Source organism: Bos grunniens, chromosome 8 (genome assembly GCF_055505025.1).
Source record: "Bos grunniens cultivar Pamir isolate PY7600 chromosome 8, Bosgru_T2T1.0, whole genome shotgun sequence".
Lineage (NCBI taxonomy): Eukaryota > Metazoa > Chordata > Mammalia > Artiodactyla > Bovidae > Bos > Bos grunniens.
In genome coordinates this window covers 74075529-74094256 of record NC_141172.1, presented here as the reverse complement: position 1 = coordinate 74094256, position 18728 = coordinate 74075529, and the positions used below count along the sequence as shown (strand labels likewise).

At 49.7% G+C, this 18728-nt stretch overlaps 1 protein-coding gene across 2 annotated transcripts in view; it reads right to left on the bottom strand.

Annotated features, from left to right (window-relative positions):
* Positions 1-17895, bottom strand: part of PTK2B (protein tyrosine kinase 2 beta) — a 141879-nt gene extending 123984 nt beyond the window's left edge. For both annotated transcript variants that reach the window (XM_086416535.1, XM_086416538.1), the window contains exon 1: positions 17713-17895. The gene's annotated coding sequence lies outside the window, so the exon portion shown is untranslated. The remainder of the gene's footprint in view (positions 1-17712) is intronic.
* Between the last annotated feature and the right edge of the window lie 833 nt (positions 17896-18728).

Below are 18728 nucleotides of genomic sequence, written 5' to 3'. Positions count from 1 at the left end.
CCTCTTTCAGCAGCTGATGAGATTTTTCACATCCTGCTTTATCTGAACTCCTCTGATGTCCCTCATTTTCACCAGTGTTGGAAACCATCTCTAAATAAAGCACTTTTTCCTCTGCTCTTTTCCCTAAAATCTCCTCTGTCTGTACAAGTGTTTACTGAGCACGAGTTTGTAGCCTGACATTTGCTGAAACAGTGTCGGGAGACACAGGGGCAGGAGGCGAGGTCCCCGCCTTCCCCCATTCCATTGAACAAGGCGTGTACGTGTGAAAAAATAATTTTATCTCAAGATAACATGTGCCTGGCATAAGTGGAGGGTACAGCCAAGAACTCTGGGAGGAGGGGGGCCCGGGGGAGGCGGAGTGTGAGCTTCCATCCTGTGACAAATCCCTCTGCCCACCACTCCCCACCCAGAGTCTTCCGGTCCTGAATAGCCTACGTGTGCAAGCATGCTCAGTCTCTTCAAGTCGTGTTTTACTCTTTGCGACCCTATTGATGGTAGCTCACCAGGCTCCTCTATCCATAGAATTCAGTCTCCAGGCAAGAATACTAGAATGGGCTTGCCATTTCCTCCTCCAGGGGACCTTCCCGACCCAGGGATCAAACCTGTGTCTTTTACGTCTCTTGCATTGGCAGGCTTTTTGCCACTAGCGCCACCCGGGAAGCCCTGAATATCCTATACATCCCATAATACCTGTGGGACACCCTATTCCAACTGGAGGGGCCAGCAAGGGTGATGGGCATCCCCCTTGCTTTGCAGCAGGCATCCTCTCCTAGATTCCCTATTCCTGCAGCTTGAGTCTCACCCACTGCACCTGCCCACTGAAGGCAAGCTAGTTCCTCTTCCCCTGGCCAAGCCCCTCTCTGTCCACTCAGACCCCTCCTCACTGCATGAGGATGGATGTCCAGGGGAAGGAAACGAGAAGTAGGCTGTTTCTCAGAGCCAGCCCTGTGGGCCAGCCCTCATCACCACCGTCTCTGGCCAGCCAGCGGTGTGGGGAGCTGTGACACCCAAGCTGACGACGGGAACTCTGGGCCATTGGCACGGCACCACTGCCGACCATAGCCATGCCCCAGAAATGCCTGTCTACAGGTCTCTGAGCCAATCCTTGTCTGCACTTGGTGCAAGAGCCACTCTGGTCTGGGGCCAGAGTCCTCTTTCCCAAAACAAAAATCTGACTCGCTTTCCTGCTCGAAAACTCCTACGGCTACACATCCTATGGACACACTCTCTTATCTGTCTTGTTGCTTCTTGTTGCTAGAGAACAAAGTCCAGTGCCAAGTGACCATAGTAAAGTGCCTCTCTGCATCCCTCCAGCTTTATTCCCACTGCTGGAGGCCAGCTCCAGCCTCCCTGAGCTGTTCTCAGCTTCCCAGATCATCCACACTCTTTGATGCCTTGTCTTTAAATTTGCTGTGCTCTCTGCCTGGTGGGGCACCTGCCTGCCCTTTCTCTGCCTGGTACACTCCTATCCATTCTTTAAAACCCTTCCCAGCATCACCTCAACAGTATAGCATTGTTAGCCTCCCCCGATAACATGGGTGGCCTTGGCCTTGTGTATCTACAGCGTTTGGCCATCATCTTGCAGCCCATCTGGTTTTACTGCAGCTCTTGCATGGTTCTTTCATCTTGAGGATGCTCTCTTGTGCACGCTTGTAACCCTGGCACCTTGCTTATCACTTGGCCCAAGGCTGGTACTAAGTGATGAGGAGCTGGGCTTCAGATTCACCATGTAACACTCCCACTGATCCCACATTCTTAAAGAAGGAAACAGCACTTCAAGGAGGAAGAATACAGACTGTCCTTCCTTGAAGAAGTTTAACATCAAGATAAACAATCACATGGCGGGTAGGAGAGGGGAAGAGAGCTTAGACTCAGTCCCGCCTTGGCAAAGAAGTAAGGACTAGCTGTCACTGGAGGATGCTGGGACCCTGCCTAGGAATGGACTAAGTGGTGGAGGGACTTCCCTGGAAGTTCAGTGGTTAAGACTTCACCTTCCAATGCAGGGGTTGAAGGTTCGATCCCTGGTTAGGGAACTAAGATCCCACGTGGCAAAAACAACAACGACAAAAAAAAAAAAACATAAACCAGAGGCAATATTGTAACACATTCAATAAGGACTTTAAAAATAAAAAAAATATACCTTTAAAAGAAAATAAAGTGGTGGGAAGGGACCCAGGCTTTGCCTGACTTACCAGATGTGCCCCCCATTTCCCTTAGGACCACCATCTGTAAAGGAAGGGGGGACCAGGCCCATCAACACTTCCCTTCATTACCTCTTGCTCTCTGATCCCAACTCCAGCCACACGCACTCCAGTAGAACTGCAGTCCTGCTGGGTCCAGGATCCCTGAGCTGTTCACAGCCTCCCAAACTGCCCATACTGTGGCTGTCCCTCTGTGGCTGCTGTGAAGGTCTTTCTAAAGAGCAGTCTCATCCATCACTGATTTCCCCTCTGGGGTCTGGGCCTCTAAAAGCCACCCCTCAAGCTTCCATCCCTGTCTGTCACTTCTTCACACGTCTGGCCACAACTTCCACTCTGGTCTTCCTGCCCGTCAGTCTTTCTCTTTCCCTTCCTCACTGTCCCAGGTGGCACAGTAGCAAAGAATCTGCCTTCAATGCAGGAGATGTGGGTTCAATCCCTGGGTCAGGAAGACCACCTGGATAAGGAAATGGCAACCTACACCAGTATTCTTGCCTGGAGAACCCCATGGACAGAGGAGCCTGGTGGGCTACAGCCCCCGAAGTCAAACACAACTGAGCAGCAGCAGCAATTCTCCAAACCCAGGAGGGCTATATGCTCCAGCTCACATGTGTCCTAAGGGAAGACGGGAAGGGAAGTATGGAAGGGCCAGTCTCTCTCTGAGGAGTCTGCTGGTGAATCACCAGGGAATGTGGTTTGTGAGGTGGTCAGGCCATCCCACCCCTGAGAAGCGAGGGAGAGAAGCCTCCAGGGCTAGACACCCCAAGTCCTCACGCTAGTGGGAAGAGCAGCGGTGGACTTGGAGCCTGATCAGGGCAAACCCAAGAAAACCCTTGTACCACGTCACATCCCTAAAGGCCCTGCTCCCCCGAAGCGTAGCCCTCAACCATGCAGTCCTGTTACGTGGCCTTTGGTTTCTCAACCACTTTCAGAAACCAGGCAGACTGTGCTTCTCCCATTTTAAAGAAGGTGAGAGAGACTGTCAGACAACAGAAAATCTAGTGTCTTGTTTCCAACTTGGAACTGCAAGTTTTCAAAAAAAATTAATAATTTATATATGATTCTATAGAGTAGAGATGAAAGACCAGTGCTGGTTTTCTCCATGAGAATAAAGAAGTAAAAAGGGCCAGATTGGTGTGGCTGCTTGATTGACTCTCTCATCAGCTTGCATTCCTTCCTTTGTTCATTCATTCATTCCTAAAGTTATTTATCCATCCATCCATCCATTCGGTCATCATCTGTTTTTAAATATGTGTGCTCTTTCTCTCCCCAGATTATCTGTCAGAAAACAGGAAGTTTGTATTCTAGTCCTTATATAATCTTTCATTTTATGGGCTGCCTTCACAATCAGCCTATTTTGAACAAGCTGGGAAAATATATTAGTTTGACGCCACTACAATAAATGTTAGTTTGGGCTGTTTACCAAGGTTACCCGATAGAACTGTTTTAGAGAAGAAGTGCAGGACTATAATGTAGATTTCACTTACAGTAATGTTTTTAAAGTTTATCTCCATATTACAGTACTATAATATAGATTCAGAAACTTTGTTTGAGGATATAGCCTCATAATTACAAGTGCTGAATTTTGTTAAAGACCATTTTTTCAAAAAGCAATGCACTAAGTAGTTATGCTCTAGACATCTAAAAGAAATATCTTCTATAGGGTTTGATTAAACATTTTTCCAAAGTGCTGTATGAATGGTCAATAAATACATGAAAAGATGCTCAACATCCTCAATCATTAGGGAAATGCAAATGAAAACCATGACAGGGTACCGCCATGGCTACTGAGTGAAGTCACTCAGTTGTGTCCGACTCTTTGTGACCCCATGGATGGTAGCCCACCAGGCTCCTCCATCCGTGGAATTTTCTAGGCAAGCATACTGGAGTGGGTTGCCATTTCCTTCTCCAGGGGATCTTCCTGACCCAGGGATTGAACCCGGGTCTCCCGCATCTCAGGCAGACACTTTACCATCTGAACCACCAGGGAATCAAAATTACGGACAATAACAAGAGTTCCAAGAATGGAAACCATCACACATTGCTGATGGGAGCATAAAATGGTGCAGCGGCTGTTGAAAGCAGTTTGGTCATTACTCAAAATGGTAAACGTAGTTATCACATGGCCCAGCAATTCTACTTCTGGGTTTATAACTAAGAGAAATGAAAATATAAGTCTATGCAAAAACTTGTACATGAATGTTCCCGGCAACATTACTCATAATGCTCAAAAAGTAGAAACAACTCAAAAAGAGAAAAGAAAGAAAGAAGAAACAGCTCAAATGTGCATCAGCTGATGAACGGTTAACTACAGTGTGGAATATACAAATAGGGACTAGTAACTGGAAATATAAAGGAATGAAGGACCAATACACCCTACAGCATGGAAAAACTTTAAAAACATTACTGTAAGTGAAAGAAGCCAGTCACCAAAAGACCTACGATTTATATGAAATGTCCAGGATAAACAAATCTACAAAAACAGAAAGTAGATTAGTGGTTGCCAGGGACTGGGAGGAGGGGAGAATGACGAGTGACCACTAACAGGATGAGGTTTCTTAGAGAGTGATACAAATGTCATGCAATTAGACAGCCATGATGGTTACTCAACTCTGTAGATCCAAAATTCACCAGACTGTACATTTTAAAAGAATGAATTTTATAATATATGAATTCTATCTCCAAAAGGCTGTTCCTAAAAAACATACAAACATCTTCTGTGTTTATAAGAAATAGCCAACTCTCTTTAGACTGTTGGGACGGTGATATAGGCCACAACACAGTCAATTCAAAAAGTGAAGAGGACACTGGTGTCAAGATGAGAGGGAAATGTTGACTGTTTTGTAAACAGGGAGAGTTGGGGAAAAGCCATACTTTAAATGTAATATATTATTTTATATAAATAGCAAGTGCTTTAAAATGTGTGCCTCTAAAATTATACATTAAATATTTTGAAACGTTTGTGTGGCTCCTCTGTCCATGGGATTCTCTAGATAAGAATATTGGATTGTGCTGCCATTTCTTCCTCTAGGGGATCTTTCTGACCCAGGGATCAAACCCACATCTCCTGCATTGGCAGTCAGATTCTTTACCATTGAGACACTTGGGAAGTCCATTTTGAAATGTCTACATATTTACATTAGCTGTGCTGTACACAACCCTCCTTATCAGGAGACACATGTGCCCAGGCATGAAACATGTATGTATTAAATGTCAACTGTGTATCAAACACCATCTGTCCATTTCATTCTCAGTATAAACGCTGAGACCTGTGTTCTGACCTCCACAGAGCTTACAGCCTAGTTCACCTGAATTAAAACAGAGCTTAAGTTGGAGATCATTCCTTTAAAAATTGATAAGATTGATTACAAAACCCTGTGGGTTGTTTTTAATATTTGGTGGAGGGGTGCCATAGGTTCCCTGGAGCTTAGATGAAAGCTTTGGACTTTATTCTCATAAACATGTGCATTTCCTCAGAGGTGGAAATTATGCATCTTCCCCAAGGGTGTTCACGTGTGCAATCCCCCCTCAGCTCCTGCAGTACGCACACCATGCCCCAGATTGCATTCCTTACTGTGAGCTCATTCTTCATTGAATGCACCCGAATCTAGACCTGCTGTCCACTGTCTGTGTGTTTGGACACATAAACAATGAGGACTTCAGGAACTGGAGGCCTGGAGAGGATCCCAGATGATGCCGGCCCCTCGAGATGCATGGAGGGACCTGCCCTCCCTGCTTGAACTTTGGGAAGATCTACTGTGACCTGGTTTCAGAGAAGGCAATGGCAACCCACTCCAGTACTATTGCCTGGAAAATCCCATGGATGGAGGAGCCTGGTAGGCTACAGTCCATGGGGTCGCTGAGTCGGACATGACTGAGTGACTTCACTTTCACTTTTCACTTTCATGCACTGGAGAAGGAAATGGCAACCCACTCCAGTGTTCTTGCCTGGAGAATCCCAGGGACGGCGGACCCTGGTAGGCTGCCGTCTATGGGGTCGCACAGAGTCGGACACGACTGACGTGACTTAGCAGCAGCAGCAACAATTTTATAATATATGAATTATATTATAAAATGTGACCTGGTTTACACACTGGGCTTTCCCCTAAGATCCATGTTGAAGAAGATATCCTCTGGTTAACAACTCTCAAGCCCCCTTATTCTAAGTACAAATAAAAACCCTGAGGCTTGAAGCGGCCCACCCAAGTGACTCACCCAAGGTCAAGTGACATGGAGGTGACTGAGCAGCCACTTCCTGGGTCTGCTTCCCAGGCAGCCCTCTCTCCGTCCCCACGCCTCTTCCCAGGAGTGAACTCAGGCTGGCTGCTAAGCGTTTAGCAAACAGGTACAGGAAAAGTTTTTCTAGACAGGGAGTCAGGTAGAGAAAGAGGGAGGAGGTCCAGAGGCCACTCTGGGGACCATGGAGAGCCACCCTCTGGACAGCTCTGTTGCAGCCACCACGACAAGCCCCAGGCCTGTGCACAAGTGGGTGGAAGTCCAAGTGGCTAAAAACTGTGGCTCTCATCACTCAGGATCTCCTTATCACTCAGGCTCTCAGTGGAGGAGAGACTCTTTTTCCAGCAACCAAAGCTCGAATCTTAAGTGAGATTCTCATTATCACCATGTACGTACTCCTGAAGCAATCACTTTGCCAGCCTGTGCCTTGCAAATCTCTCCTGTATCCCCAAAGTGACTTCGCCCTTGACCAAAGCTTCTGGTCTTTTTTCCTACTCCCTGACTTTCTACTGTCACTCAGCCTGGCTAGAATGATTTCAAATAAGCAGGAAGATGAGAGGGAAAAGAAATCAAGGATCCAATGGATTAGAGACAGGAGCAGCTCAACAAAGGGATTATCAAGCTCTAAATCACCCATTCCCTCTCTCTGGGCTCTGGAAAACCTGCACATTCCCTGAGAGGCCAGGATAGCATCCTGACCTTAGGGGGTTGGGAGGGGGTAGGGGATGGTGGGTGGACATGGAGAATGCAGTCCTCTCTCTGTTGCAACCGGCTGTTGTGAAGCCCAGCACAGAAGAGGACAAAGATTGCATCTGGCCCCAGGGAGCCAAGCCAGATGAGTGTGTAAAGGAGGAAGATGGAATCTCCAACCCTTGGAATTTAAGGGAGTTTGGAAGGACAGATGAGGGGGTGGGGCTTGGCTTGAGCCCTGAGGGAGGAGTCTGATTGAAGAAGGGTGAAGGGGCTGGCAGTCCTGGCAGGTCGTCCAAGAGGATTTGGGCAGAGGTTTGATTTGGGCAGAGGTTTGATGGGGAAGCAGACCAGGCTACTTGGGGTGAAGGGCTTAGTTTGGAAAGTATGGGGAAGTTAGGAGAGAAGGTAAACGGAGGTGAGATTACAGAGGGCATTAAACAGTAGATGTAAGGGATGCAGATCTGCCTAGAGGCACAGAACCTTCTGAGGAATCTAGAAGCAAGGAGAGGAAGTGAGGTAATATCCGGTGATATCAGGTAACATGGCTCAGACTAGAGTAGGGGCATGGGAAGTGGGAGGAAGGAATGAGAGGCACGAAGAAAGAATTTGCAGGATTAGTGATGGGTAAGATGTGAGCAGAGGAGAAAGGGGAGATAACCCAAAGTTTCTGACTAGGAGAACTACAACTGCGTGCCCAGGAGAACTGCAACTTTGTGCAGAGGAGGCGAGCCAGAAGGCAAGGCTTTGGGGTAAGAAAACAGCAAGTTTTGTTTTTCAACCTGCAGCATTGAAGATGAGTTACTCAAGTGGACATCTCTTACAGTTTCTTAGAAGTGGAGAGCTGAAGCAAGGGAGAAGGATCAGGCAGGAGGAGGGAACCAGGAGTCGTCTGAAGTGATGAGGGTGGATTGGAGGCGGTAGATAGAGCTGCATGCCTCTCCAGAAGGCTGCCATTACAGAGCTTGCCATAGGATCTCGAGACAGGATGACAGTGCATCTCCACCAAAGATGAGGTCCACGGGAAATGGCTTACATGTGAACCAAGAACGTGGAGGAAGGAGAAGACTAAGGGGAATGACGAATTATTTATATAACCTAAACAGTTTGATGCTCCCATAAATGCTACATCTTTTAAATCCACGTCAGGACCAATTTCAATTCAGAGAACACAGAAGCCTCCGACTAACCAGCAGACACTCTCCAGGACCTGCAAATCATCCCAGATCAGAGAATTTATTTGGACTCTTGAGGCAGGAGCTGTAATAATAGACTCCTTCATGCCCCTCTTTCCAGGTCAAGCTCTCTTCTTTCTGATCTACTTTATACACTGCTGCATAAACCTGATTATTAACCCTTTACTCATGTTCAGAACAAAGTCCAGTGGCTCCCAATGGCCTGTGGAATCATGTCCAGTCCCTCAGCCACCATGTTCCAACCTTATCTTATTCTCCACCCTTATCTTAATCGCCCTTTGATACTCTTGGCTCTAGCCAAAATGAGTCATTCAAATCATGCCTTTCAGCCTCCCTCTTATTCATGCTCTTTGACCACAACCACCATTCCATGTTTCCAGGGTTATACTCTGGACATCTCTTGAGAGCTTTTTCAAATGCCACCTCATCCAGGAAGCATTCCCAGACTCCCAAGACAGAAGAATTCTCTCTGTTTTCTGACCTCATTGTACTTTATCGGTGCCTCCTTTATGGAATCAAAAGTCCCTATCTGGTCTCACAGTTATTTATCTTTATGTATTATGGTCAGGAATATCCCCCAGAGAAGGGAATGGCTTGCCCACTCCAGTATCCTTGCCTGGAGAATCCCATCGACAGAGGAGCCTACAGTCCATAGGGTCGCAAAGAGTCAGACACAACTGAGAGACTAACACTTTCACTTTCATTATGTCCCTAAGAAGACTGTAAACTCTTTGAGGAAAGATACAATCCTTCAGACTCGGGGAAATAATATACTCTGTGAGTGACAAGGGGGCTGAAGGAGGGGAGAAATGTTGAACAAACGCCAAGAATGAGTCACAAGTGCAAAAACTCAGGCTTTGAGAGGTTACATAACTGGCGATGTCATCTAGGGAAAAAAGTGACAGATCAAGACTCAACCCACGGGGATTCCCTCATGGTCCAGTGGATGGGAATCTGCCTGTCAATGCAGGAGATATGGATGGGTTTGAACCCTGGTCTGGGAAGTTTCCACATGCCATGGGGAAGCTAAGCCCATGCTCCACAACTACTGAGCCTGCGTTCTAGAGCCTGGGAGTCACAGCCACTGAAGCCAGGGCACCTGAGAGCCTGTGCTCTGCAACAAGAGAAGCCACTGCAGTTAGAAGCCTGTGAACCTCAACGAGGTAAAAACCCACACAGCAACGAAGACCCAGCATAGCCAAAAAATAAATAAATAATAAGAAAAAAAGACTCAACCCATGTCTTTCTGACCCAAACTCTTCATTTTTCCAGGAATCATGCCTGGGGTGTCTTATGGGGCAACTTCACACAAGTCAGGTGTTTAGCTCAACAACCCTGTCAAACTTGCAGTACTATTTCTTCATTTTGAATGAGAAAAGCGAAGTTACTTTGCCTGAAGTCACACAGCCAGTGACTGGAAGAATCTAAACCAGAGCCGGGTCTCCTGACCCCTGACCGTTTTCCCACTCACCCAGGCTGACAATCTGCCAGTGCTGAGCTGGGGACTTGAGAAGTTCAGCTGGGGACAGCCACTCACAACTGGCTCAACAGGCATGGCCGTGTTTCAGCGCCTGGTGTCTATGTCATAGCAAACACAGGTAAGCCGATGCTGGTAAGAGCATCTTCGAAGGTGCTGGAGTATCAGATCTCTGGTTACCTGCCGGAGCAGGAGCTAAGGGTGGGAAGAGCATACACCTGAGCCAAAGAGAGAGGAGCTGGGTTCTCACCCTCAAAGCTCCTGAAGAACAAAGAGACTACTTAAGGCTAGAGAGGAAGTTGGGGGGGGGTTGTTGAGGAGGGACAATTGACATTAATTTAGAAACCCGGAAAACACATGATGCTCCAAATGGCACGGACCAGAGGAGGGACCATTCTCTCACTGGTGGGAAGTGGTACCCATGCCCTCAGAAGAGCAAAACCTGAACTCGGAGTAAAATTCCCCAATGGGCCCGTTAGGGGAAGCACACTGACTGAAACCACCCACCCTGACCAGGCACCATAGTAGCCATTTGTGTGTGTTATTTTACGGCAGGAGATCTTGTCTTAAACTAATAGGCCACCCCCAACCAGAAGAGTTGGGGAAAAGTCAAAAGGAGATGCCACGTGTCCAACTACCTCCCAGAATCCTTTTCGCTGACATCCATCTTGGCTGAGCAACGTGTGAGCCACCAGGAAGGACCCTGAGCCAGAACGATTGGCCAAAGACAACCTAGAAACAAATCCCATCACCATAAAACCTGAGACTGTGAGTCACGTGGCAGAGCAGTTCTCCTGGGTCCTTGTACCCTAATGCTGTCTGCCCAGGCACCCCTTCCCAATTAAGTCTCTTGCTTTGTCAGCATGTGTGTCTCCTCAGACAATTCATTTCCAAGTGTCAGACAAGAGCCCACTCTCGGGCCCTGCACGGGTCACCCTGCATGTGTCCCAGGGGGATTGCAACAGCCGGGGAGTCAGCGAGCCAGCTGGAAGACTGTCAGAGAAAAAAGGGGCATGAAACAGGGTGACCTCAAAGTGGTTGGGAGAATTGGTCTATTGAAAGGGAGATAGTCCACGAGACAAGAACTAAACCCAGGAGCAAGCTCTCAACACCAGGCCAGTGGATTCCTTGAACTCTTGTCTAGGCAGTGATAGTGCCAGGTCCTGTGAGAGAGAATTTCAGGACACAAAAGGGAAGAACACAGAAGAGGAGGAAAATGTTAGTGGAGGTCACCAGGATAGAAAAGGGGAAGGTTCCATTCCAAGGCACTGGAGGTGGCTAATCTCGGTTCTAATCACACTGACTGGCTGCCTTTAGTGCTGGATAAGGTCAGAGCTAGCTGGGGTCTGCAGCCTACCCACAGCCCACCCAGAGGGTCACTTGGAGACAAAATCTTGCACCGCTATCAACCCACTCCTCGGGTCTAGGTAAAAAGTACATCGGAGCACACAGTCTCCAGCCTGCTCTCTTAATCAAACCATCATCATGAGTAATAATTATACCCTGGGAAACAGCAGAGTGACTAAAAAAGCTGCACCCCTCCCCCAACACCACCCCCTCACATGGCTCAGAGCTTTGTGCTGGGTGCCTAGCACCCCGGAAGCTGAAGCCACCATTTTCTCCTGTCGGCCCTCTGTACACCTTCAGTGACCGTACAGGCTCTAGTGTCTGATGCGTGGGAGTAGAAAGGCTCTCAGTTGGCTAAAGAGCTGATCCTGCCAGGCTGCTAAAAGAGTGAACTGGGGGCAGGAGTAAGGGGTACAGGTTGGGGGCAAGACGCAAATTCTTTCTCATATGTGATTGCGTGTTGGCGAGACAGTCCATGTGAGAAGCTGATTTCAGCCCCTCAGAAGAAGGACTTTATCACCAGGAAAAAAAAAAAAAAGCTCCTTCCCCATCAGCTCAGATTAACTCTAAATGTAAATACAGAATGATAAGGAGAGCTGACACTTATGGGATGCCTACCATGTGCCTGATAAAGGACTGAATGTCTTATGTACGGTCAAGGCGATGAAGCTGGTGCATAAGTCCATCTGGGAGATGAAAACACTGGACTAGTCCATCCAAGTTGGAGGGCCTCCCAAGTGGCGCTAGTGGTAAAGAACCTGCCTGCCAATGTAGAAGACATAAGAGACATGAGTTTGATCCCTGGGTCGGGAAGATCCCCTGGAGGAGGGCATAGCAACCCACTCCAGTATTCTTGCCTGGGAAATCCCTTGGACAGAGGAGCCTGGCAGGCTACAGTCCATGGGGTCACAAAGAGTCAGACACCACTGAAGTGACTTAGCACAGCACAGCAGTCCATCCAAATTAGTAAACGTCCACTCCCCCAGCGCCCTGACTGCCTGCCTGGTCCATCCCCCAGGTTACCCATGAACACTGACACAGCGGGCTGGGTTCTGTTAGATTCCTGCCCAGGCCTTAGTAGCTGTTAACATTTTGACTATTACTCCTGGTATCCCCTCACAGAAAGCCCTGTCATCGTCTCCATCTCAGAGATGAGGAAGAGAGGGTGACAGGGCTTAGCCAAGCCAATGTCATACCACGAGTCCCAGAGCTGAAGCTGGAACCTGGGCTGGCTGACCAAGTCCAGGCTCTGGCCCACAGAACCACCAACCATATTAGTGTTTCGGAGACCATTACCCATCTCCCTGCTCCTCCCCTTTTACTCTAGAACTGGCCCAGAGTCTAAGAGAAACTCTCGATCAGGAGCCAGCAAGAACTTGTGTTAATTACCACCCCTTCTGCCCGCACACCTTGGCAATTGCCGATCTCTACTCCAGCCGCCTCGGATTATCCATATCTATTCCATTTACCTGGGAGGCTGGGACCACATGGTCCCCGAACCTAGGACTCCTGGGCAGGGAGAAAATTAGGGATCGGGAGACCTACCATGCAGGGTTCGCCCAAGATACACTCCTTCCCCTCCCCTACCTCAATTGTACTTAATAGTATGTGAACACACGGAACTCCTCCATCATCCCAGGGGGTTTATGGGCTGAGAGACACACTTTTCCAGGGTCCTCTGAACCAGGGAAAATGGGTGGGAACTGTCATAGGAGGCTGTAGGCTGACACATGTCGGGGTTTGTGTCCGTGAGGCACGAGTGACGCTAGGACAGGCCACATGGTGCCCAGTACCCGAAGATCTTCCATAAGCTGGACACTGCTGAGTCCAGGCTAGAAGTATGGGATGAATGATGTCCACGGAAAGATCTGCTTGGTCCAAGAACTGCACTCACATCAACAGTCACTAGGTGTGGATTGGCTGTTTCCCTTGAGAAGGTAATAGTGGCCTCCTCAACCCACTACGCACACGGATATGAGGGTTGGACCATAAAGAAGGCTGAGTGCCGAAGAATTGATGCTTTTGAACTGTGGTGCTGGAGAAGACTCTTGAGAGTTCCCTTGGACTGGAAGGAGATCAAACCAGTCAGTCCTAAAGGAAATCAACCCTGAATATTCATAAGAAGCAGTGATGCTGAAGCTGAAGCTCCAATACTTGGGCCACCTGATGCGAAGAGCTGACTCACTGGTAAAGATCCTGATGGTGGGAAAGATTGAGGGCAGGAGAAGAAGGGGGCGACAGAGGATGAGATGACTGGATGGCATCATCGACTCAGTGAACATGAGTGTGAGCAAGCTCGGGGAGATGGCGAAGGACAGGGAAGAGTGCCGTGCTGCAGTCCATGGGGTTGCAAAGAGTTGGACACGACTTAGCTACTGAACAACAACAGCCCACTACAAGGGGTCTATAGCAAATTTAGGGATTTCTGGGGCTTCCCTCATAGCTCAGTTGGTAAAGAATCTGTCTGCAATGCAGGAGACCTGGGTTCGATTCCTGGGTCAGGAAGATCCCCTGGAGAAGGAAATGGTAACCCACTCTATTCTCTGCCTGGAGAATCCTACGGACAGAGGAGCCTGGCAGGCTGCAGTCCATGGGGTCGAAAGAGTCAGACATGACTTAACAACTAAACCACCATCACCAAGTAAGTTCAGTGATACAGATGACTCTTCTGTGGAATTGACCATGGTCTAGATCATGCAGACATGCGGGACAAATGCATATTTATCTGAGAGTGGGCTCCTTGGAACATGTCACCAGTGGAACACCTGTAACCATCTCACGGCACAGAGTTCCTCTAAATACTGTTTGGCAAATGTTGCTCTAAGAGCTGGGGACAAAATGCTTATCACTGGGCAGGAGGATGGGGAGATTCAGCCACTGGAAAGAGAGGCCATTTTTAACCCAGCGGTTCTCATAGGGAAACACACTTTCCATTTCCTCTTTCTCTTAACAGATTCTTAGCTCCTTCCAGGTTCCCTTTCAGAATGCCAGTAAATTTGCCCTTACAAACACCCCCATAAAAGTCAAAACAAGGCATCCTTACTTCTACCCCTGAGCTCTATTTTCCTAATAAGTTACTCAGTATAAAAATGGGTACGTTGGGCTTCCCTGGTGGTCTAGTGGTTGACTGCCAATGCAGGGGACACAGGTTCAATCCCCAGTCTGGGAAGATCCCACAGGCAGCAGAGCAACTAAGCCCGTTCACCACAACTACTGAAGCCAACGTGCCTAGAGTCTAAGCCCGAACACAGCAACAAAGAGTAACCCCAGCTGGAGGCAGGTAGAGAAAGTCCAGGCACAGCAATGTAGACCCAGTACAGTCAAATAAATAAATCTTTAAAAATATAAAAATGGGAATATTGACAGCCAAATTTTATGGCACATTTGTCTCTGTCAGCCACTGTGCTAGCTGTTTACCTGGATGCTCCCTGTTACTTCACTCACATTTCCTTTTAGTTGATTCTTTGAATCATTCCCCTCCCCTCACCCCCCTCACCCCACCACCGGTGTCCTCCAATAGAAGAGCTGGTTATCTCTTCCCCTGAAGCAGGGCATCTAGGCAGCAGGTCAAAGACAAAGTTGAAAAATGAGCCAGGCTCTCCCTCTCAGAAGCTAACCCACTCTCTCCCTCGGAGCGAAATCCCCACCACATATTTCCCCTGGGACCTCTGTGTGCTCAATCACTCAGTAGTGTTTGGCTCCACATGACCCCATGGACTGTTGCTCACTAGGCTCTGTCCGTGGGATTTCCCAGGCAAGAATACTGGAGTGGGTTGCCATTTCCTATTCCAGGGCAACTTCCTGATCCAGGGATCGAACCCACATCTCCTGCATTGGCAGACAGATTCTTTACCACTGTGCCACCTGGGAAGACTTTGGTACCTCTGCTGCTGCTGCTGCTGCTGCTAAGTCGCTTTAGTCGTGTCCGACCCTGTGCAACCCCATAGACGGCAGCCCACCAGGCTCCCCCGTCCCTGGGATTCTCCAGGCAAGAGTACTGGAGTGGGTTGCCATTGCCTTCTCCATGCTACCTCTGAGCACTCAATAAATAAAAACAGAAATAAATGAGCCCCAAGTCCTTTGAGGATGCTACTTTGGTCACCCCCGGAAAAGTGTTACAAAGATTAATATCTACCACTTTTTCTTCAGCATTCCCTGGGTAATTTACATACATACCAGGGATTCAGCCTATAACCTGGACAAACAGGTACTCTCATCCTCATTTCTGAGAAGAGGTTCTGGGGCTGTGAGGAGCTAAGTGGTTTATGGGGGTCTCACAGCAGGCAGGTGGCCAAGCTGGCATTTGACCAGGTCCACTCAGCTCCAAAGACTAAGGAATTGTTTTTGTTTGGTTTTGTTTTTAAGAGACAACATGGTCAATTAGTGGACAAGCCCCAAAGTGGAATCTAGGAGGACTGGCTACAAGATGATATGTCCTGAGACTGTTCCCTTGGTGCCTGCACACTACCCACCCCTCACTTCCAAGCACAATAGCATCCTCGGCTTTCTCTCAGACCAGTGGTCCCTAGCCTCCGGGATCTAATGCCTGGGGATCCAAGGTGGGACTGATGTAAAAGTCATAGAAATAAAATGCACAACAAATGCGCTTGAATCATCCTGAAACCATACCTCCCCCCTTCCCAGTCTGTGGAAAGATTGTCTTCCATGAAATGATTACCTGGTACGCAAAAGATTGGGGACCACTGTACTGGAAGACAGGTGCCAGATAAAATACCAGACGTCCTGTTACACCTGAATTTCAGATCAACAGTGAATAATGTTTTAGTACAAGTATGTCCCAAAGAGTGCATGGGACATACTCGAACTTGACAAATACACCGTTGCTTATCTGAGATTCAAATCCAAGTGTTCCGTATTTTCATTTGCTAAATCTGGAAGCCCTGCCCTTGAGTCAAGTCAGAGGCTGCTGGCTCTAGGGCCTGAGTGACAGGAGTTGCCATGGCAGCCCGAGCAGACCCTCCTGGAGCTTCTCTCCCCACCTCTGCAGCGTCACTTCGCCCCTGCACTCTCCATGCACTGAACACCCCGAGCTCCTTTCAGTTTTCTGGGTGCGTCATGCTGTTTCTGGCCTCCAGTCTCAGCACTTGCTGTGCCCTGTGCTGTTTATCCCCCTCTTTCCCTCCCGGACTAATTCTACTGATCCTTCATGTCTCCGCTTAGAGCCACTTTCACCAGGAAGCCTTCCTGGATACCCTGACCAGTTAGTTCCTCCCACAGTCCCCAGAACTGGGCGGTCAGCACCTGCTGCTTTCCTCCCCACAGCACTGCTGGTGGGTGGGGGCGTTGGGGGGGTGCGGATGGTGCACACCGTGGTCCCCGACGCCCAGTGCTAACACCTGGCCTGGGGTAGGAAGTCAGCCAGCGTGTACAGAATGAAGGAATGAGAGCCCAGTGTCCTGCCAGAGCTTGTCTCTTGGTGTGTCTACTTCCCTCCCTCCGTCCATCTTCACTCACTTTTTCATCTCTGCCTCCTCTCACCCGCCCCCAGAGGAGTTGTGAAATCTGGGGTTAGGTCCACAACTGCATTCCTTGCCCTGGAGGGAGGGGCCTCCTCCTGCCCCTTCCCTCATCTTTGGCACCAACTGCCCCTGAGGGCTCATGTCCAGCTACAGGTCGGGGGAAGCTCTTCTCTGCTCTGGCTTCTGAGTGCCCCTGGTGAGTGTCCCCTGCGTCCCAAATTCAGTTCCTTCCTCTCCTGACCCTTGGAGGAGTCTAACTGGATTGAGCACCAAGTTTGGGGTGCAGGGAGTAGAGAGTGTCAGATGGCTGAGGGTTAGGGCAGTTGGTGGGGTTCTTGCTGGGCTCAGAACAGCACCCATATGCTGCCTGTTTGCCCACGCACCGCCTGCCAGGAGGAGAAGGCGGCAGGGAGCTTAACTCTTTAGAGGTATTCCCAAGTAGTTTCACAGAGACCCAGGGCGGCAGCGGGTGTTAACTTTAGTCCCCCAGGGCACACAGGTTCTCTCTCTCTCTCTCTCTCTCACATACACACACACACACACACACACACACACACGAGTCCTGCCTCTACGCCCTTGCAGAGCCCTGCTCGCTTCCAGTCGGGGGTGCAACATATAGAAGATGCCTCGTGGGGTGGTCAGGTGGGGGAACAAGAATCCAATGCGGGGAGCCGCGGGGTGTTCATGGGCCCGTGACCGGGGTGGGCGCGCTGTCTTCAGGGGCAGGGGCGGGGGGTGGGGGTGCAGCGCGGGGCGCAGGCAAAGGCTCTAAGGCAGGAGTGGAAGGTGGATTCTGAAAGCTCTCTGATCTGACCTTTGCAGGCAGGCGGCCCTTCTGAGTCCTCTCATCATAACCCCGGCCTTCCCTGTCTGAACCCGATAAGAGAACTAAGAGGGGAAAGAAAACACCCTTGAGTTTCAAATTAACTCCCCAAATAGACTCCTTCTCCCTCTGGCCGAGGGCTAGCCGGCCCAGAGGCTCCCACATCTGGGTCCGCGGTCCGGGAGTCGCCCCCCACCCCTCCTTCGTCCAGCCTCCAACTTCTGGCCGGGCGCTCGGCGCCGATCGATCGCGGGAGGGGACTCACTCGGGGCGAAGCGCCGGCTCCAGTGGCGGCGGCTGCGGCTTCTCCTCTGCTCGGCCAGGTGCGGCGGGGGCTAGGCAGGTAAGGGGCGCTTCCGAAGGGGCTCGCGGCGGCTCGGGAGGCCTCCGCTGAGTAAGAGCGCTGACAGGTTTGTGTTTTCCCCTTCTCCTCCTCCGGCTTAACCACACCCCTGCCGCTCTCCTCCCCACTTCCTTAAAGGGTGGGGTGTGTTGTCTGCGGTGTGGAGCGTGTGTGGCTCCAGCCTCTTACCATAAACTCTGAAATAGACGCCGCTGCCAATTCCCGGAGCTGCACGTGCCCACCTGGGAAGGGGCCGTCTCTGCCACCCCCAACCCCACGTGGGGTCTCCTGATAGTCTTTGTCACCACCGCTTCCACCTCGTGAGCAGTTGAGCACCCCCAATTCCACCCCTCCTCGCTCTCCCTTCCTCTCCACTGGGAAGCTTTCCTCTTAGCTCCCAGGTCTGTTGCAGAGCTAGAGACTGTTAGCAGCCTGCCACTCCCAGCATCGGTGTCCCTCCAGGTCTCTTCAAGTCCTAAAGTGCTGCTTTGGGAGGGTGGAGTGGGGGCACCAGAGATCAGGTGACTATCACCAGGGGCTTTGGCAGAACTGGTCCAGGCGTCTTAATGCCATGGACCAGGTTCCTGCACTGCAACAGCCAGGACCAGAAGCACAATAATAGATGCTGGGCAGCCTTTCCTCGTCCCCTCTCCACATCAGTCCACTTGGTTTGTTGACCAAGAGTCTGGTTTGCCTCTTCACTTAGGCCAGGAGGGCAGCAAGAGTCGAGGCAGTGACTCAAGGACACTTAGTAACCCCTTTCTCTGTCACTAGAAAGATTCTAGATTTTTTCTTGAGTAGGAGCAGGTGAACAGGACTTAGCATAAAGTCAAAAAGCTGGTGTGTCACTCAGCATTCCTCACCTTCTCGAAGTTCCTCTCCAGAGCCCCACCCCAAACTTCTTCATTCTGTATCCTGAGAAGAACTGGAATCTCCCA